We start from the raw sequence: 21,664 nt of genomic DNA, 5'->3' as shown, positions 1-21,664 counted from the left end.
AGACAACTAGATGTTACAATTGATGACATCTTACATTCAATGCAGTGTTGGCTCTGGGAGTGCTGGCAGCCACCCTCTTGCTCTCCAGACATCTGAGGAGAGGCCCTAACATGAAACGTAGAGACTGAAACCAATCAACCAACGAACAAAAGAGTGCTTGAAACAAAGAGCAGGGAGAAGAAAACACAAACAAAACAACTGACAGTAATAATCTTCAGTATGTCATTTGCATCCAAAAAGCACAAAACGTTCTTTAAGAAGTTAATAATCAGAGAACAACAACAAAAAGTTTTTGGAAATTAAAACAAGACAGCAAAAACGAATATTTCAATACAGAGTCTAGAAGAAAAACATGAGGAAGTCTCACATAAAGTAGCAAAAGAGATAAAGACATAGAAAGGATAAAAAACAAACAAACAAACAAAAAACTCAGAACTAGAGGACAAGTCCAGGAGATCCAATATCTAGTAGGAGTTCCAAAAAGAAAACAAATAGGAGGAGGCGAGGCATTCATCAACCAAATAATCTGAAAATTTCACAGAACTGGAGGAATGAGCTTCTAGGTAAAAGCACTCACCAAGGGACTAACACAATAAATAAAAATAGACCCAACGCCAAGACATCACTGTGATATTTCAGAGCTAGCTAAAAGCCAAGATCCCACAGGCTTTTAGAAAGAAAAAACCAGATCACATCCAAAGAGCCAGGGGTCAGAATGGTGTGACTTCTTAAACACAACACACACTATTCTAAACTTGGCCAAAAGACCAATTAAGTGAGAGGGTAGGATAAAGACATTTTCAGATATGAAAGTTCTCAAAAATTTGACTCTTCACACACCTTCCCTTCCTGGGAAGGAGGCTGTTAGAAGATGTAACAAACAAATGAGGTAGTAAACCAAGAGGGGAAGGCAAGGGAAACAGGAAGTGGGGCATTAAACACAGGAGGGAGGCAAAAGTAACCCCCAGGACAATGGTGATGGGACGTCCCAGGATGCCAGCAATGTGCGCAGCCAGGAGGACAGCTCCTTCGGGCTGGAGAAGGGAAAAAGGCTCTGGGTGGTGTTCTTTTTAGAGATGAAATTGATAGACTCACTGACGTGTCCCCAAGAGAAACGTATATATGATAAAGAATTTGGGGTCAAATCGGTGGTAAGGATACAGAATCCTGAACAAATGAAAAAAAAAAAAGAGCCATTTGTTACCTCCAGAGAAAAACCTCTGCAGGAAAGGAAATATTCTCTACCTGGCTTAGCTGTGAGCAGCACTGACATAGAATAAACACAGTTATTCATCCGACTAAAGCTGGAGTGGGGAGGGGTTCTGTGGGGAGTGGGAACATTCCTTGTGTGTGGTGGGGCAGGCGGTGGGAGCTATATCATCTTCTTCCATGTGGAAGATGATGCCTAAAACTGAAAAAAAAAAAAAAAATCAAGAAATGGCAATAGAAACATTCATTCAGAGAAATTGAGGCAAATCACCAAAATAATCGCTAAAGAAATTATTTCCTTTGAGGAAAGAAAAATGTGCTCACAAGTGAGCAGTCAGGGCTTCATCTGAAGATTTGGAAACCAATTTTGTCATAAGAGCAAAGTCATGAGAAAGGGTAAACCAGATGATAGCAAACAGTAACAATGACCCTTCTGAAAAAAGCCAACTCCCGTCCATTTATTTAACCTACATTAACTATTAACACCTAGGACTGGGGGCACTGGCAGATGACCTAGCAGGATGAATGGGACAGAACGTTACAGCCTGGTGAGGTGGGCAAAACATAAACAAATAATTATGATCCAGGGATTTAACAGAGCTTACAGGCAAAGCATTATGCAAATGTAGGGACCAGCAATCAACCTGTCAGAAGCTCTTAGAGCCATGCAGTTCAATATGGTAACTACTAGCCATATGTGGCTATCTAAATTTAAATTACTAAAAATTAAATACATTAAAAGTTCAGTTCTTTGGTTACACCAGCCTGCCACATTTCAAGTGCTCGAAAGCCACATGTGTCTAGTGGCTACCATATTGGACTGTGTAGACACAGAACCTTTTTTTCAACACAGAAAGTTCTGTTGGATGATGCTGGTCTGGAGGTTCTTAAATGATTTTTTTTTTTTTTTGCATTTTCAAGTACATTAAACCTCTGAAGGGATCCCACTTCATGGGTCTATTAGTAAGTAGAGCCTTGTTAAGTTTAATATTTAACCAGCTAAGTTATCTGTATATGAAGTGGAAGTTTTACTTCAAGTTTAGTCTTTAATTGGAGCTACCACTGGAGCTGGAAAGAGCTATTTCTTACATGTGCTTACTGTCTGACCACCTACAGGTGCTGAGGGCAAATGTTGGGTGGCCATTAGTCTTCGGGAAAGTACTTTCATGTAGTGGAAAGAGGAGAGCGTTTTGGAGAACTCAGAAACTCCTGAGTCTGAATTTTAGCTCCACTACTTATTTGCTGTGTGGCCTCAAGAAAATCTCTCAACCTCTCTGGGCTTTGTTTTTTCAGATGTGACGTGTATAGATAATGCATGAATCAGGACAAGCAGGTGGCAGAAGCACAAAAATGCCACTCTCCTCATTGTTCTTAATTTCCAACATCCACTCAGCCGGCAGGGGAAGAGGGGCCCTCAATGGAGAAGAGGCTCTCCTCACCTCCCCTTTCTTCTCATCACTACCTGGTTTTCTTTTTTTATGTTTAGCTTAATTTTACTTTTTTTACTGAAGTGTAGTTGATTTACAATGTTAGTTTCAGGGGTACAGCAAAGCAATTCAGTTATATATACACGCAAACATATTTTCAGATTCTTTTCCATTCTGGGTTATTACAAGAAATTGAGTACAGTTCCCTGTGCTATGCAGTAGGTCCCCTGTTTTCTGGCTTTTGTGAAAGGATCTATCATTGATTAGGAAATTAAGTACCTATAACAGGAAGAGGAATTGGTGTTCAGAGAAGGGCAAAGAGAAGAAGGGAAAAGGGCATTGACATTTACCGAAAGCCCAGTACAGCCCACGTGCAGGTACTGTGTGTCGTTCTATAAATCCTCCCAAGGCCGAGGCAGAGGTGAAGGGCTGGAGGAGAAGAGGTTTGTGAGCGGTGGGAAAGGAAGCCTGGGGACGCCTAACACACAGGAGTGGAGGTGGAGGGGGACTGCGAATGCCATGCTCAGGCTCCACTTGATGAGATTTCCGCTTCATAATAGTAACTGGTGGCAACACGTGGGACTCCCAGTGGGCTGCGAGTCACTGGAGGTGGCCGAGGTGAACTGAGCCGGCTGGTAACTTGCCCACATACAGGTTTTAACTCGGAATTTACGCCATACAGGGGACAGTCCATCTCTGCTGCCTTTAACTTCCATGAGAAGAAAAACAGAGTTTCTTTTCCAAGTGGAGTTAAATTCTAAATATGATTAGCCTGAGTTGGCACCAACACTTGTTGCAAGAATTAACTTTTCCTTGTAATTTGTAAATGCATTCAGGCCTGTTTTCGGGGTTTTCTTTTGTGGATTTCCCCCACCCCCCACCCCCCAAGCAGGGCCAGTATCTGAATAGAAAGAAAAGATCTCCAGCTGGGCTCCTTTCTCCCAACAAGCTTTGCAAGCTTTGCAACATCTTCCTTGGATGCGATTCAGCTGGGGGCCTTCCCCGTGTTCCAAGAGGAATTCCTGCGTCCTCACACAGGGGCCCTTTGTCATCGGAGGTTATGAGAAGTGAACCACTGCTTCACACAAGGAAATATCTTGACCTTGTGTGAAGTAATGATCAAAGAGGAATGCTGCTGAAACCAAGGAAAACAAAACCATGATTTATATCTAGGATCTCCACAGAAAAAAAGATCCCAGTTACTTCAGTAAAGCACAGTCATCTGTGGTACAAAGTGTGAAATTCACTCCTCTGTTGATGGATTTCAAAGTTTAGTCCTTGGTTGGTACAAAGTCTCGGTACTTTTTTAAAGTATTAAAAAGTTTTTTTTTTCCTTTTGCATCTGCTCTGCTCACAAATATCTCCAATCTTTTCCAAATGCTTAAAGAACTTCATTTCATTAGAAATGTTTGTATGGGTACATATTTATATATAATACACATATATAAAAATAGATATAATTATACACACACATGCACATATACATATAAGCACATAAATTTGGGGAAAAGGGTGGAAAAAAATCAGCTGGAAACATAGCAACCTAACCTTGTGTTAGGTGTTCAGTTTTTCCCCAGGATTTGTTTTAGCTTATGTCCACCTGCACACCAATTTCACACAACATATAGATAGCTTCATGTCCTGCTTTTTTCTCCCTTGACATTATGTTTCTAGCCTTTTCCATGACAATCCATAATGCCTGTAATGATTGTTTTAAAATGGCTACAAATTATTCCAATTAATTATGCCAGTTAATTAACCATTTCTCTCTGTTGCTTAACACTTTTGGCACTTTCCAATTTTAGTAAAGTCATCCTCCTTGCAGTTTCCAAGTTCAAAGTCTATGGTTCGAACTATAAATTTTACATACTTGTAATGTGTGACGTGATTTTGATTTTCCTTGCTTTTCCGTTTCTTAATTTTCCTCTGATAATGAAGTAAAGATGATTTATGGGCCCAACAGTTGGAGGCAGCCAGGAGGCTGTTTCTCCAACACAAGCCAGGAAATGCTGGATCCACAAGGCATCACTGCTCTTCAGATTCAGAGTTCATCCAGGCACAAGAGCAAGAAAAACCTGCCCAGCAATCACCTACCCAGGCAGAGACCCTGTTTTCCCAAGAGACACCAACAGACGCCAGGGAATCAGATCTGAATTCTTAACTTCTGTTAAGTTCATCTCTTTTCTCTGTCTTTGCAGCACAAGATCTTCCCAGGCGGAGGCCACAAGGTGCGTCCCTCTTACCAGCAGGGGCCCCAGGAGAAATGGCTGGCAATCCTCCTGGAAATATGGAGGTGCTCCAGTGTCCACTGGCTATTACCTTTTCTATTTATAAAGTCCTATTCTGCCTCAGTGTTTCCTCACATATGGGCGTAAGAGATTTGTGTCAGATCTGCATGCTGTCTCTCACACATTCATTTACCAAGGGCAGGTGAGGGGGAACGAAACGGGAGGCAGAGCCCAGTGGCCAAGTCACCGCAGCTGAGGGGCTATTGGGTGCTCGGGGAGGGTATGGCCACAGGACCCTCGACTGGGCCTAGGCAGGCAGTGTAGCCACATACACCAGATGTTCAAAACCAAACTCGGGCTCTGGATCAGATGCATGAGTGTGTATACGTGTGAGTGTAAGAGTGCGTGTGTGTGTGTGTGGTGGCGGTGGTGGGAGTGATGGTGTCTGACACTTCAGCATCCATTCCGTGTTTGGTACTTTACACTCATTGCTTCATTTTCTTCCAGCAACCCTGTGAAATAAGCATCATTGGTTCCATCTTATGAATATGGAGTTCGGTTTAGCAAGCATCGCCGACTCACATAAGGTTACACCACTAGTAAACAGTGGAGCCAGGATTCATAGGTCAAGCTCTTTCATTCACACCACGGAGTCTTCAAAATGATAGGATTTATGTCCTCAAGCCTATCACTGTGGGCACAGCAGGAAACATGGGGATATGGGTTACAGGCAGTCAGCTAACCTGGGCTCCCCATTCCTGAGGGGCCTCAATGCAGACTCTGGACAAGTATCTCCAAATATACGCCCAGAGCTACACAGACAGGACTGAAAATAGACAATGTTCATTACACAGCTTTGAACTTCAGCCCCATGTTTCCATGTTTCCATAATAAATCTCCTGCAGTTCCCTATGAACTAAGACTTTATCTTGAGAATAGGAAAATTTTATCCCCTTTATGCATGTGGGCAATATTGCAAATCTGTATGTGTAAGCATTTAAAATATTCTTCAATTTTTATAATCCCATTTTGTCACTGACTTTTTTTTAATACACTGAGAGCCTTGAAAACAAGAGCAAAAACGTTATCCAGGACTCGTTCAACCTCTGAGTGACCTTGATCTGACGTTAGGGTCGTTCTAGAAAAAACAGGCTGTATATTCACCATCAGTCCAATGTAAAAAGAAATATTAGGAACAGATTTCTGTGCAGCTACTTCAAGGGAGATTTTCAGGGGCGGGGGTCAACTCTCACATCGCTCTTGTAGACTGCACTATTTCTGATTCCTTAAGTATCTGCACCTTCAGAACTGTAAGAGCTGTTATTCTCTGGATCACATACTTGGTATTGGCACAGGTAAGCCATCGGTCACAGTAGCTGTTATTATGATGCTACTGGTCCTCCAGCTCCTGGGCCTGTCCTTCCTCGTGTGAGCAGGCAAGGCCCTGCTGCCAAAAGCCCATCACTCTCTGCCCCTGGCTGGCCAGCCACACCACGACGGACTGAGGCTACAGGTATTAAAACAGGGACTAGAACATGTCAGTTAAGTTGGCCCTAGCTCAGTCTCTCCCATTCTACAGTGAGATCTGTGAACATCCTGGTTAAATTATTCATTTTAGTACAGACAGCGAGGACAAATAAATGGCTATGAAACTGCTGTGAGAAAAGGTTAAACTTGGAATTGCAGCAGTTTGGGGTGGGAAGGCCCTGAGAAAATATAACTCTAGCTCACGTGTACTACCGACTGGGAACTGAAACCCTGAGAAGCTAAGGGACCGCCAGTATTACTTTTGCTAAACCATGCTGCTGTCCTGGTGGAGGGTCTAGAGTGGGGGTCAGGCTACTTTTGTGTATGTGTGTGTGTGTGTGTGTGTGTGTTTGTGTGTGTTTGTGTGTGTGTGTGTGTGTGTGTGTGTGTGTGTGTGTAATAAAGCCTGACTGGCAGACAGCTCTCCCTAGTCGTTACGAGTTGTCTACGACTGCTTTCGGGTCAGAGCAGCACTTAGTTGCAACAGACGTCGCATAACCCACAAAGCCTGAAATATTTACTCTCTGGCCCGGGCTAGATTAGGGGTGCCGGTTCTGAATCTCACAGTACAGGCTGTATCTCGCACAGAAGAGTCTGAATTTTTTCACAATTGCATCCTCAGTGTGTAGAAGAGCGCTTGACATATAATAGGTATTTGACTGATTTTAGGTGAGTAAAGGAAAGACTTTTCACCCACTTCTAGGCTGTTCTGTGCTAGAATGTAAACATAAGGAAACTGCCCAGTGTTCAGCCCAGGGCCAGGTATGCAGTGGGTGCTCAGTAAATATCTGTTAACCAACTGACCCTGATACTACTAGATCCAGGGCAGTGGGGTCGGATTAAAGGAAGCAGAATTCAAGGAATGGCTTCAAGGTTCAGGAGACACCTCAACTGTGGCCACACTAGAGTGGAGTCCTGGGACCTTCCTGGATGTCCACATGGGTTCTTGTGACCTAAATTCCTGGGTTTCATGATGTTATATCATCAGTGTGTGCACTCATCCTCTAGAAAAAGCATTAGCCATCTGGTCAGCTCAGACTGCAGTCAATGACCTTGGATTTAAATTGCATGTTTCTTGGAGCAGTGATTTTCAAAAGTTAAAAAAAAAAAAAAAGATGGCTACTCTGTATGGACTACCTATTTCATCTTGCTTCCTTAAATGCCACTGACACACACACACACACACACACACACACACACACACACACACACACACCACTGATTCCCTTCCAACCAACAACAAAATCCTGAGAGACCAAAAACTTGGTCAGGATTTCTTCTCAGCATCGTTTCTGGTAAGTTAGGAAGAATGGACATCCCAAGAAAATAAAGAACCTGACATTCATAATAGCAATACTAGAAAAAAAAAAAAGCTGCCTAATAACCACCAGGAAAATGTGTACTCTAAGTATTTTCCCCCCATTCCTTGGCAATCCACTGACTTATCTAAGGGAACCAACAACTCTGCAGACAAGGTCTGTCTCCATTAAGATGCCTGTTCAAACCTGAGTTAAATACATCTCGCACAGTTATTATTTTTATTTCTCCCACTGAAGCATTCTTAATCCAAGGTAAGCAATTTTCCAGGAAATATTGGAAGGATCCCAAGAGGCTGTTTTCTCTTTCCTTCATTTTTTTCATTAACAAACACTAGACGTCCCTAAGAGCAAGGTGGGAAGGATGGCGGTTCTCAGAATTTTGCATATTAAAGTTTGCTCAAAGAAAAAAAAAAAGTTTGGTTAAAGAAAAGCTAAAATCAACAGAACAGCCCCACCTTCCATAGTGTGGAGGGCAATGCGGAAACCCAGTTTGTGGAAACAGTCCAAAACCAATTAAAGTAGATTTAAGGAACGGAGCATATAAAAATATGCGTGACAATCTACAGATTTCTAGAATATTTCTAGAAAGAAGTACGGGGTAGAGGTAAAACAAAACCAGAAACTGATAAGCTCTTGACCTACCTTTAATTTTCTTCACTAAGTAAACATGAGACTGGCTTAGATTCCCAAATTTTCAGTCCTTAATATTTTCTTAGGCTGATATGCTAACACATAAAATGCATTGACTCACTGTCTTTGGAGGAGGCCCAGAATCCTACTGCTTTCCAGAGATAGCTGGAAAAAGATCTTACAATCTTCATTAGCAAAAAAAGGTACATGTAAGCATGGCAACAAAGTCCATGAGGATACACCTATCTGTTTTGGGGTAGTTTAAAGATTTCTTGACAGTATTCTCTCTTGCTGGTGGACTAATGCAGAAAATTTAACACCAGAAGAAGCTGGCATTCTTTTTTGGCTTCTCTTTTTAAACAACAGGATAAAAAGCTGTGTTCCTATTTCAGCTATGTTCAAAGTGGTGCCAATGCTTTGGGGAAAGACATGGATTTTGCTTGGCAGTTCCGGCAGGTGCAAAATTTGTAGACCAATTATACCCCACAGGAAGTGGTGTGCTGGCAACACTTAATAACTGGTTCTACAGAGAAAAAAAAAGTTTATATTATAAATAAAGCATGTGTAGCACATAGTTTATAAATTATAATAAGAAATCCAGTATCTCCTTTTTATAACGAGTTCCACAGGGATAATTGATTTTCACAGAATGCTTTAACTGAGTTTTGCTAGATTCTTTTATCTGTAGTCAACCTATGGTTGCAGCTGCCAAGTAGGTATAGACTCGATGTGACTGTTAGTTGGTATTTTCACTCTAAGTTAGTAAGTTAGACGAAAGTGAAACAAGGAACACAGATCTGGAAATTTCACTTGGTTGCTAACAACTTGAGCAAGTTCTTTGCATAATCAGACAACAGTTTTTTAATAGTGGAAGAAAACTTTCTCCAGGGACTTTTTGTGTGTTATCTTCCTGTAACAGCTACAGACGCAGCAAACTTCTCAGTTTAATTTGCATCAATATTTTCTTCATCACATTCTGAAGTGTCCTCAAGCAACAAGCATTAAATTGAGCCCGGGGTTTATAGCATTTGCCGCTTTCCATGGTGTAAATGCTCCTGTCATGGCGGATTTCAAGTTAGCAAAGTCAGGTCCCTGAACACAAAGCTGGAAAGAGATGTACGGTTTCACACCATTAGACACGTTCCTCCCACACAGATACGATGGATGTAAATGCCCTCAAGAACACAGGAAACAGTGAAATAATTAGGAAGTGGTGAGTTTTGAGTACTTATTAACTTTGTCTTTACTTTGATTATACTTTAATAGAATTTCACTTTTCGTATCACCGCAGTACATTTCTGAAATTCCAGAATTCCGCAGCCAGTCCTGGCCGCTGCAGCGCAAGGTTTCAGGGTTCTGAGCCTGAAGGGCAAATGCATTTCTCTGACGATTTTCTTTTAGCCACACACCACTAACCTCCAATTAACAGGGGCCCGAAGGCCCAGCTTCCCCTGCTGGGAGTTAATCAGTCTCAGGGGTGGGAGGTCTGGCGTTAAGCTCCCGGTAGGGGAGGGAGCCAAGAACTTCCACACAGTCCCGGGACTTTGAGGCAGCGCTCGGTTTCCTCATCTGAAGAGTGGGGATAATGCCGTGCCCAGGACGGTTGTAGGATTAGAGATATGGCACACAGGGGTCCTAAGGTAATGCCTCAAATACAACTAGGTGTTTATCCTCAAGATGCTGGCAGAAGCGCTGTGAAATAGTCCTTTACTGGACACCCACGGATCAGTCATGGGAGCTGCTTCCTCTCTAACAGCCAAGCACTTTTCAAATGTACCTGAAAGATGAGTGAGTTTAAGAACAAGCCCGGTCACAATCAGGTTTCTTGAGTACATGCCAGATTGTTACCTGGCTCCCCCAAATCAGTATTTCATCTCCTCTCAGGAAATGCAAAAAAGAAGAAGAAGAAGAAGAAAAAAAAAACAGGGAAAAAAAAGTGAAGGGAAACTTATAATTGGGGAGATTTATCACAGACCCAAAGAGTAACTTCCAATCATAAGTATTTTATGTCAAAATCATGGGCTAGCAGTTGTCTTCTGTGAAATCTGCACAGAGAACAGTCATTTAGGGGCACATCCTATTTAGATGAATGATAGAGTCTTTTTAAAGAATGTTTGATAATTTTTAAAAAATGCTGCCCTGAAACATCTGTTATTACTCTTGAGATTCCAAGCCTCTTTAGATCATTTCTTTACTGTTTTTTTTTAAAAGCAGATATTTTTAAAAATGCAAAAAAGACTTACATTATTTTTTTAATATGCAGAATGGTAGTAAAAAATACCTATGTTACAAGCTTGTGTTAAATGAACTAGAGGATTTGGTCCATGGAGAGTGTCCAGCACACAGCCTGGGGCACACACGTATACAGCATACTGCATTCCTCCCTCCTTTCAAATCAACTCCAGGTTCACTGCGGAGGGGCAGAGGTGAAGAGGCTGACTCACTCCTGTCTTCTAAATGGGAAGGTAGACAGGATGAACGGGTCCCCCATTTCACCCTCCAGAATACAGTGTTTTCTTCCAAGAATAAAAAGAACTCACTTATAGTTATTAGTCAGATCAAATCTCAAGGAAGTCAGAGAGTCTAAGACCTCACTTGTCCTTTTATTTTATAAACATGTATAAATGCGTTTCTTTATTCTGAATTTCGGGGGCACCAAGGATTAACTGTCAAGCCATGGGCAATTTCAGAAAAAAAAACAAGCATTTCAAGCACAGAAGGGATACTAGAGAGACTGACTGGGAGTCAGCCTAACCTTAAGCTATAAGATAATTATAGCATCAGTAATACAGGATCATATGTTAAAGGAAAAGATACAAAGGATACTTAGGACTGAGCCACTGGGACTCCTGGTGTGATTTAGGCCATTGGGCTCCCAGATGGGGTGCTTGTGCCTCTGCAAATTACTGAGATAAAACGTTGAGGATTGGGAGAAAACCATTACAGCTCCTACATCCTTAAACACAGCCCTCATCCTTAGAAAACAACTATTCAGTGTGTAACATTTTTTATAAAATATGAGTAGAGCTGTGTGTGTATATTACACAAACATACTCATAAATATATAATTCATGGCAATTTTTTTACTGATAGGCTGCATAATCCAAACATTTTTCGGAAAACACGATTTAGATCAGGACTTCTCCAACTTGAATGTGCTCAAGAATCTCCTGGGCATCTTGTTACTATGCAGATTCTGAATCTACAGGTTTAGAGCTGGTCCCAAATTCTGTCTTTTCAACAAGCACTCCAGCTCCCCCTCTGGCCTCCCCAGTACCATGTGCGCCCTTAATCAGAGATCTTGTCACAAGGACCGAGTCCATACTCAGAGACTTTCTTTGGAGAAACGAGTAAAGGACGAATAAAAAGAAAAGGATTGGGTTCCAACTACTTGATTATGTATACTGCTACCAATAATTTTAAGAAGACATTTTGTATAAAACAATTACAGGTGACAAGGTTTGTCATAACAACGACAATATTTTGGTCTTAGTCACTGAGGTATGTGAGATTTTGATTCAGTTGTAAAATGAACTCAGCTGAGATCGTCAAGTCTCATTCTGATGAATAGTTATTAGAAAGCAAAAGGAACAAACTTTATTGTGCTCATATATTTAAATTTTAATCTTTTACAATCTTTCAACTAGCCCTATATTTGGTATTAAAGCATTTTACCTATGTTTAAGAGAATTTTTTTTTTTGACTACTGTTTCCATTTCACAATTGCACATAATATTTTTCAAACTGGGACTAGTGACCCATTAGTGGACTGTTAGCATAATTTAGTGGATAATCATCAGTACTAAAAAAGCAGAATATATCAGAATGTACTGCTTGCACTAGTGTACAATACAAGGTGAGTACAGTGTGGCAAACTGTATTTTCTACAGATGGTCAGAATAATACCTCCCATTCTACATATTCTTGCAACATGACCTTGACACTTGGTCCACTGAGTAGTAGAGTCTTTGCCTCCTCCCCATAAACACGGGTGGAACTTTGTGACTGCCTCAGCCAACTGAATATGGCAAAAGTGACACTATGTCTTCTGAGGTTGCATCATAAAAATGCCATACCCTTCTACCTTCTCCTAGGATGCGTGCCCTGGAAACCAAGCAGTCCCTGCAGAGGACCCTGGCCCACAGCACTGGCTGAGCTTCCAACTGAGAGCTGGCAACAAACTGCCCACACCGTGAACCATCTCGAGAAAGGGTTCCCCGTTCCCTGGTGATCTGCCTCAGGTAACACTACGTGGAGCAGAGACCAGATGTTCCCAACTGAGTCCTGCCTGACTTGCAGATTTATGAGCACTTTGTGGTTTTGTTTAAAAAGCCGCCAAGTTTTGTGGTGTTTTGTTATGCAGCAATACAAACCAAGATGTATCATTTCATAAATTTTGTTTCATGTATGCCTGTATGTGTGTGCTTACAGTGTTGATGTAAAATGCTTTTTTTTAAATGGTGGATCTCAAAGTAATGGGACAAGGAAGATCACAGAATGAAAAGATTTCATAAGTGCCAGTATTTCTAGATCTAGTGAATGCTACTTTAACCACTAGATATAATCCTAAAATAAATTCAGATCTCTTGAGTCAGAAACATTCCACTTAATAGGATATGCTGACTATTAGCTGCTAAATATACCTTTTTTGATTACCAAGTTCTCAGCTCTGAAGGTTGCTCAGTGGACTGTCTCTTCTCCCCATCTTTTATGGCCCTTAAGTACAGGCCATCACATTTTCCTCAAGCATTTACTCCTCAGTCAGCTCCAAATGGCTTCTGGCCCTACCCCTAGACCAAAAGACTTTTCCACAAAGATCACCTGTGACCTCAGTCACCCAATCGAAGGACTTGTGCTCAGTCCTCAAACTCAGTTATGAACTCAATGTTTGTGTCCCTTCAAAATTCCCATGTTGAAGCTTTGGAGATGGAGCTTCTAAAGAAGTAACTGAGGTTAAAGGAGGTGAAGGGTAGGGCCCTGATCTGATAGGATTAGTGGTCTTATAAGAAGTGACAGCAGAGAGAGCTCTCTCTTCCCCTCTCTGTCTTCAGCTTCCTGTCCATGTACACGCACAGAGGAAAGGCCACAGGAGAACAGAGCAACAAAATAGCCATCTGTGAGCCAGGAGCAGGGCTCTCACCACAAATTGAACCCTGCCTGGGACCTTTGATCTTGGACTTCCCAGTCTCTGGAACTGTGAGAAAACACATTTCCATTTTTCTAAGCCACCCAGTCTCTGATATTTTGTTACACAGCCCGCTCTGACCAATACTACCTCCCTAAACCCTTTCAGCAACTGGGAGCAGCTGCGTAGAGCAGGTCTGGGGATTAGACTTAATTTTCGAATCAGGTGCCAACACTGAGCAGCTTATGGTGAGCACAGGAGCTTGCCTGACCTCTCAGAGTCCCTGGATCTCTGTTGTCAAGTGAAAATGAGACCCACTTCAAAGCGTTGTATTAGACATCAGTGGTTTTCTGGGAAAGGCAGATACTGCCCCATGGGGGACACTTGGAAAAGTGGAAGGGACATCTGAAAATGTAAAAGGGGATTTATATTTTAGTGTCTTAATGACAAGAGGACACTCACAGCAGTTAATGCTTATGTGCTAACCAAACTGTAGCGCACTGGCTTGTCCAGCAAAACCAAGAATTTCCTTGCTTAAAATGCCAGCTGCACCTCCCTGAGGGAACAGCAAAAAAAATTATAAAGTATCTGTCTGACAGGTAATAGATGTGACTATTCACTTTCTTGATATTATCAGTAGTTGATAAAATAGTTTCTCTCACTTGTGAAAATTCCTAAGGCATTGTATAAATGGAACATAGTCTTATAGTTTAATCATTCATGTCATATCTCCCTCTCAGTAGAGTGGCAGGGAAAAGAGAGGGGATTTTAAACTGTGTAGAACCTGTAATAGTGTCATGGACAAAGTAGAAACTCAAAAAAGTTTGTCAAGTTAGCCTAGAATGACTGCTAAACTAATACACTAGGAAGTGAGAGATGAAAAAAAATATGTTCACAGGGGAATCTGTTTTCCTTTTAAAATTTTTTAAATTTTATGTTGGAATCCTGTAATTAATTCAATGTAATTAGTTAGAATGAATACTCACATGCTTTTGGACCTGTGTATTATTTGTTGATAAATACCATCTTTATTTAAATAAGTGTTGGTAGAGCATCAGCTGAAGACAGTAGATTGAATACGCTTATCAGTCTTGGCCTCCTCTTGAATCTTATTGAAACTGAAGTCATTACGAAAGTATACATATATACATATACATACATATGTATCTTTTTAATAGTAGAACCAGGAGAGGTGACAATAACAGCACCTTTGAACCTAGAAGCAGGTGGATGGGTGACCCCTCAGTGGACCTGGGAAGGCTGACCCAGAAGCTGGAAGTGGGGATGGATGAGTCCCACCAGTTTTCATGGCAGGGGCCTCAAAAGGCTCCAGGACTGGAAGAACTGTGTTTAAGAAACAGTTGACACCCCACCCCTCCTTCTCCTATGCAAGCAGCCGGGTGACGGCACCTCCTCCACTTCAGCAGAAGCCTGGAAGTTTATCCTGTGGTGACGGCAAAACACAGGGTCTCTGAATTGGGGATGTCCAGGCAATATTCAGGGTGGGTACCATAAAAAGACAGGAGGATTAATATGCACGCAGCATACGCGTAGTCCTCCAGTCTACTTCCCACCCTCCATCTCCCAAACACTGGCAGCCAGGCTCTTACTCTCCAGGCAAGAATTCGCAGGAGTTTTCTTTGGGGATCTGGCCAGCACATGAGAAAAGCCCAAAGACACTGATGTTAGAAGTTAGAACTGCCTCAGCCAGATCACTACATCAATGGCACCGTTAATAAGTGCAACCTTCCTTCACATTCATGTTCAGAACTTCAGTTTTTGGTCCCTTTCTCTTATATATGAGAACACCAATGATTATCAAATAGCTAAGGAAAACCACAAAAACAATATGGGGGGGATCAGAAACTATGGAGTAAAAAGAAATTTTCAAAAATTATTATCAAAAAACTCACAGAGACAAGAGAAATACATTGTCTTATGAAGCAAGAAAATGATACCACTTAAAAAAGAGCATTTGGAGAACAAAAAAGGCCTCTTAGACATTAAAGACACAACAGCATAAATAATAACTTCAGTTGAAGGAATCTAAGTTAAAATGGAAGAAACCAGAGTGAAAAGACAAAGAAATAGGTAATAGGAGAGAAAGAGTAAGAAAAGCAGATAAATAATCCAGGAATTCCAGGAGATCTAGAAAGTAAAACAAAACACCCACAGGAGAAGAAAACATCAGCAAAATAATTCAAGAAAATCCCCCAAAACTGGAGGGTAGATTTTCTAGATTTAAAGGATCCACTAAGCATCCAGTACAATAGATTTAAAAAAAAAAAACAAAACCCCACACTGAGGTATACCATTGTGAAATTTCTCAACATATTCAACCAACTTTCAGAGAAGAAAATACAATTATATATAAAGGACTAGGTATTGAAATGGTGGTTGGAATACTTCTGGAATTAGAATACTTCTCAACATCCCACGAATGAGGAAATAATGGAGCAATGTTTTCAAAATTCTGAAGAAGAAAAAATTTGTGTGAGAATTAGTTCCAACATAGAACTTTCTATGCAATCATGCCATCAATCAAGCGGGAGGTAGGATACAGACATTTTCAGACAGGCAAGTTCTTACGTAAGTTTTAAACTACATATGCTTTTTCTTAGGAAGCTACCGTAGGATGAGCTCCATGAAAATGAGGGGATAAAAGAAGAAGAAGGAAAAAAAGACATGAAGTCTAGGAAATAGGAGCTCCAACGCATCAGAGAAGGGATGGGACTCTGTGGATGGTAATGACAGGAGATCTCAGTGTAACCAGACAGAGGGGACAACCAGTCCAGATGAGCAGGTCAGCAGTCTCAGAGAGACTTCTTCAGAAGCAGGAAATTGACATAACTGATATAACACCTAATATGAAACAGACAGAATCATGGAACATCTTCAGAGAACATGTAGACAACTGGCAAATATTTCAGTATTGAATGAATGTTAAGTACATAAAATACACACACACACACACACACAACCAAATAGACAAAATAAATAAACAAGTAAAAAGAAAATATTACCTCCATGGAAAAGTTGTGCTGATAAGAAAATACTAGTTTAGCATGTGCCCCATTTCTGAATAGCATATATAGTCATAATAATATCAACTTCCAATTTTTCTAATCAAAACTGAGATACAACTGTATTGTGAGGAGAGCAGTTGGCTGTACGCGGTGTTGACCAGGAGAATAAAGATCTAAGTCCTCATATCTGTAGGGGAAAGTCGATGTAGAATGCTTCAAACTGAAAAAAATCAGGAGGTGGCAATACTTACTTGTCATTAAGGTACACGGAGGTAAAGACCAGGCAGAGGTGAAAGAGGTTTTTCTGGGGACAGGAAAACGAGGACCCTGTTCTTAAGAAACTTTTAGAACTAGCAGGTCCTTTAACTGTACCCTGCTATATATATAACTTTGATGAAAAAAATTTTTTAAATCCTTTAAATTGCAATAGTATATAGAGAGCCAACATGGGACTACTTTTTCAAAATAACATTTTGGTAAATAATATTTGAGGTGTTGCCTTTTTCATAAATTGAGAGGCGTAGCCTAAGTGACTTCCAAGGTCCCGTGACCTCTACTTGTGTGTTTTTTGTACCTCTTTGTATGTGTGTCTGGACCTGTGAACACAAACACACAGTGATCCGATCATCAACAGTGGAACTCCCCTGATTATCTATCATTAAAAATTAACATATATTATCCACATATCTACAAAAACACAATCCAGTCCTACCGAATGAAGGAGAACAAGGCGGCTCAACCACCTCCCGATTTGTAGAGAAACACCTGAGGCTGCATTTCTGTCTTCCTCTGTCCATGTGAGAGGAGACACAGGAAGAGATTAAAGTTCCCTGCTATTTAGACTCTGGCCTGTGACGCACGGTGATGCTGACCTAAAAGTTAATATTTATCCATCTCGGTGAGTTCAGCTTGGCTTGAGAACTTGGAGGGGAAGGGAAGGGAAATGCTACAAACTCAGGTAGAGATTTGTGCTAAAGTCAGTGTTAATCTTGGTAGCATGGCTTAGTCACCCACATCCTCTCCAGCATGTGCCAGGGAAGACCGTGGCAAGTCCTACAAAATCAGCACTAAAATGGGAGGGCAGGATATGGAGCTTTGTTTGAATTAAAGAGAAATGGGAAGATTGTCTAGTTCAAATCTCCCATTTCTTCCTAGCTTGATGACTGGTAAGTCACAATCTCTCTATGCCCTCGATTCTTCGTCCATACCTATCCTATGTGACTATTAGGAGAAGTGTATGTGCTAACACCTTTAGAGCAGTGAAAGCAGTCCCTTGGTATATCCTCTCTAAAACAGATGCAAAGAACATAACTGACTTACAGGGGCCTTGGATTCATGGCTGGCATGCACTTAACATGAGCTCTCTCTCTCTTTCTTGCTCTCTCATTTAACCTGGTCTTTATTTATGTAACCTAGTCTTCAGAATAATGGAAGATCTAAGAGGAGAGAATTTCCCATGACAAATTTGGTCAAGTCAATTCCAAAAAGTCAAGGAACATATTGTTCACTGATCATAGTAATCCTGTTCGGTAAAATCTCAGGTTACGTTCATTTGCACTAACACTTGGGATCCGATGCTGAAACTTTCCTTTGGCTGCCAGATGTATTTGGCACTCCGGATGTGCTGGACAAACTCTGTACGAGGGCCAAGTCAAGGAGTCCAATAACTGGCTTAGGGACACTCCCGCATTCCTTCTTGTTATTCCAGGTCCTCAACAATATCTGGCATACAGAGAAGGTGCTCGTTTGTTAAGTTAAAAATGAAAAAAAAAAATTGTTTTGCTTCTCACAGTCAAAAGTTACATAACCATACGTTATAGTCACCCACAATTCTCTCATCTAAGAATGCAGTCTTATTTTTCTCATTCATTTCTCTGTTTATACTAAAACTTTTGATAGGTTAAACCACTATGTTAAATGGAATGTTACTATATCATATTACAGTATGTCCTTTACAATGAAAAAATTAATAAAGAGACTGTCATCCTAGGGAAATAGTACTCTTTAGCCGTGAGTTATTTTTGCCTAAAAAATTCCAAAGGGTATCAATTCCTTAACAGATAAATAGTTTGCAAATATTTTCTCCCATTTCATAGGCTGCCTTTTCACTCTGTCATTTCCTTTGCTGTGCAGCTTTTTTTTGCTTGTGCTTTTGGTGTCATATCCCAGAAATCATTGCCCAGATCAATGTCTGAAGGTTTTCTGTTAATGTTTTCTTCTTGGAGTTTTACAGTTTCAGGTCTTGTTTCATCTTCAGCCCACTGTGAGTTGATTTCTGTTTATAGTGTAAGATAAGGGTCCGATTTCATTCTTTTGCATGTGGATAGGCAGTTTTCCCAACAGTCTTTTCCCCATTAGGTACTCTTGGCACCCTTGTTGAACATCAGGTGACCTTCTGCTACAGACTAGATGTCTGTATGCCTTAATGAATGAGATTAGTGCCCTTGTAAAAGAGACTCCAGAAAGCTCCCTTGTTCCTTATGCCGTGTGAGGTTATAGCAAGACCACAGCTCTCTATGAACCAGGAGGTGAGATCTCACCAAATACAGAATCTGCCAACACCCTGATCTTGGATTTTGCAGCCTCCAGAACTGTGAGAAATAAATTTTGGTTGTTTATAAGCCACTCATTCTATTGTATTCTGTTATAACAGCATGGATGGACTAAGACACTATATTATTTATAAGCTTATTTTGGGGCTTTCTGTTCTGTTCCATTAATCTATATGTCTGTTTTTATGACATTACCATATTGGTTTAATTACTGTAGCTTTGTAATATGTTTGAAATCAGAAAGTGTGATACTTCAAGTTTTCTTTTTCTTTCTCAAGTTTTTTTTTTTTTTTTTAATTTTTTTGGCTATTCTGGGTCTTCTGTGGTTCTGTATGAATTTTAGGATCATTTTTTCTTTTTTGTAAAAAATGCCACTGGGATTTTGACAGGCATTGCAGTGAATCTGTAGGCTGCTTTGGGTAATATGGACATTTTAACAATATTAAGTTTTCCAATCTATGAACATGAGACATCTTTTTAAAATACCTATTTTATTTCTTTCATCAATGTTTTATAGTTCTCAGCATACAGGTCTTTCGCCTCCTTGGTTAAACTTATTCATCAGTATTTTATTCTTTTTGATGCTACTGTAAGTAGGATTATTTTCTTAATTTCTTTTTTGGGAAGTTTGTTGTTAGCATGTAGAAATGCAGCTGATTTTTGTATGCTGATTTTGTATCCTGTGACTTTACTGGATTCATTTATTAGTTCTAACTTGTGTGTGTGTAATCTTTAGGTTTTTCTACATATAAGATCCTGTGGATTTTTATAATCACTTCATAAATGGTGCTAGGACAATAGGTTATTAGGAAAAAGTTAGATCCCGAAATAAATGGGAACAAAAATATTTGGAAGGAAATACAAGTGAATATTTATCTAATTTAGGAATAAGGAAGATCCTTTCAGTTACTACAGTCCTAGAAGAAACACGAAGTAAAAGATTAACAGATTACATAAGAAGCAAATATTTTTCACCTTAAAAGACACCATCAACAAAAATGCAAAGACCAAATGGAACATTTGTGACACAGATGATAAAGGGTTACTATCTTTAACTTTTGTTTGTTTGTTTTTGGGGGGAGGTGATTAGGTTTGTTTGTTTGTTTTAACAGAGGTACTGAGTATTGAACACAGGACCTCGTGCATACTAAGCATGCACTCTACCACTGAGCTATACCCTCCCCTGTACTATCTTCAACTTTAAAAGGGTTCATAATGTAATAGGATATTTATTTAAAATACCAATAAAAATAACAAAGTACATGATCAACCAATTAAGAAATGAATAAATACTAAAGCCAATGAACATGAAAAATTATTCAACTAAAGAAATAAACTCAAATAACTGGATAACACTTCTGTCTAATAAATTGAACTTTAAAAAAATGATAACAGTGTTAAAAAGCCTTTACAATATCAATAACTTTTGCTCCAAAAATTCCAGTTCTTGGAGTCTAACCAAAGAATATAACCAGAGAATCAGAGAGGTGTAAACAAAGATCTTTAAAAAAGGGTGTTCCACTTAGAATTATCCTTAAATAAATTGTGATATATTCATAAATTGGAAAACAGAGAAAATAACACTAAAAAATGCAGGGTATGAGATTAAGTTAAAAAAAGCATGGTATATATATAAAATGTAATTTCAATTTTATTATAAACAAATCACCACATATATAAACAAAGGGAATATACTCAAATGAAAACAAAGGTCATTCTGGGATAGGCAGTAGGATGAATTTACGATTTTTGTCCAGATTGGGTCAGATTTGTTTTTATTTTTATTTTTTTTATTTTTTTAAACATTTTTTATTGATTTATAATCATTTTACAATGTTGTGTCAAATTCCAGTGTTCAGCACAATTTTTCAGTTATTCATGGACATATACACACTCATTGTCACATTTTTTTCTCTGTGAGTTATCATAACATTTTGTGTATATTTCCCTGTGCTATACAGTGTAGTCAATTCTACAATTTTGAAATCCCAGTCTATCCCTTCCCACCCAGATTTGTTTTTAAAGCATGAAATATATTTATCGGCAGTCTTCTCATAATAGATTTTATTTTAGACTTCAGTGATTCACTACATAAAGAGAGCAGGTATTACACACTGGACAGGAATTTTCTTCTAAAGTACATTTTGGAAAAAATAAGCATGATATTAAAAATGCATGTCTAACCTGCAGATTCTGGGAATATCTTGGAATATATCGGGAAAGTTGTATTAAATCCTTCCTCCACATTTGCCTTTTACAATTTCTTCTTTATCCATTACTTTATGCTTGTATTTGATGCTGAGTTATTTGACACACAAAATCATAATTTTATTTTCTGTTGGAAACTATACCCTTGATCAAAAATTGAAAGACGATATTTATTATTTTATGTTTTTCTTCCTCTCTGATTTCTCTCTGTTGCATTTGTTTACCTTATCTTTGCCTCTCTTTTTATTATCAATTTTCTTTGTCACATTATTTTGGGTGAATAACAGTTGGCTTTACTTCTTTTCTGATCCAACATAAGAGCCTCTGCCTTTTAACAGAGTTTAAACCATTTACATTTATGCTATGTACTGAATCTCTCTTCTGTTGTCTTATTTTACCATTTTCTTAATGCT

The 21,664-nt window shown here is 39.7% G+C and overlaps 1 protein-coding gene across 3 annotated transcripts in view; it reads right to left on the bottom strand.

Moving 5' to 3' along the window:
* C2H4orf19 (chromosome 2 C4orf19 homolog) overlaps positions 1–21,664 on the bottom strand; it is a 72,323-nt gene that overhangs the window by 19,683 nt on the left and 30,976 nt on the right. The window contains exon 1 of one of the 3 annotated variants that reach the window (XM_014564746.2): positions 17,204–17,321. The exons of 1 other annotated variant lie outside the window; for it this stretch is intronic. The gene's annotated coding sequence lies outside the window, so the exon portion shown is untranslated. Of the gene's footprint in view, positions 1–1,245; positions 1,374–17,203; positions 17,322–21,664 lie in introns of those variants that run through there. One more of the 3 variants, XM_032495629.1, reaches the window with a different exon arrangement.

The sequence above is a fragment of the Camelus ferus genome, chromosome 2 (assembly GCF_009834535.1).
Source record: "Camelus ferus isolate YT-003-E chromosome 2, BCGSAC_Cfer_1.0, whole genome shotgun sequence".
Lineage (NCBI taxonomy): Eukaryota > Metazoa > Chordata > Mammalia > Artiodactyla > Camelidae > Camelus > Camelus ferus.
The sequence above is the reverse complement of the archived record's forward strand: the minus strand, read 5'-3'. Positions and strand labels throughout refer to the sequence as shown.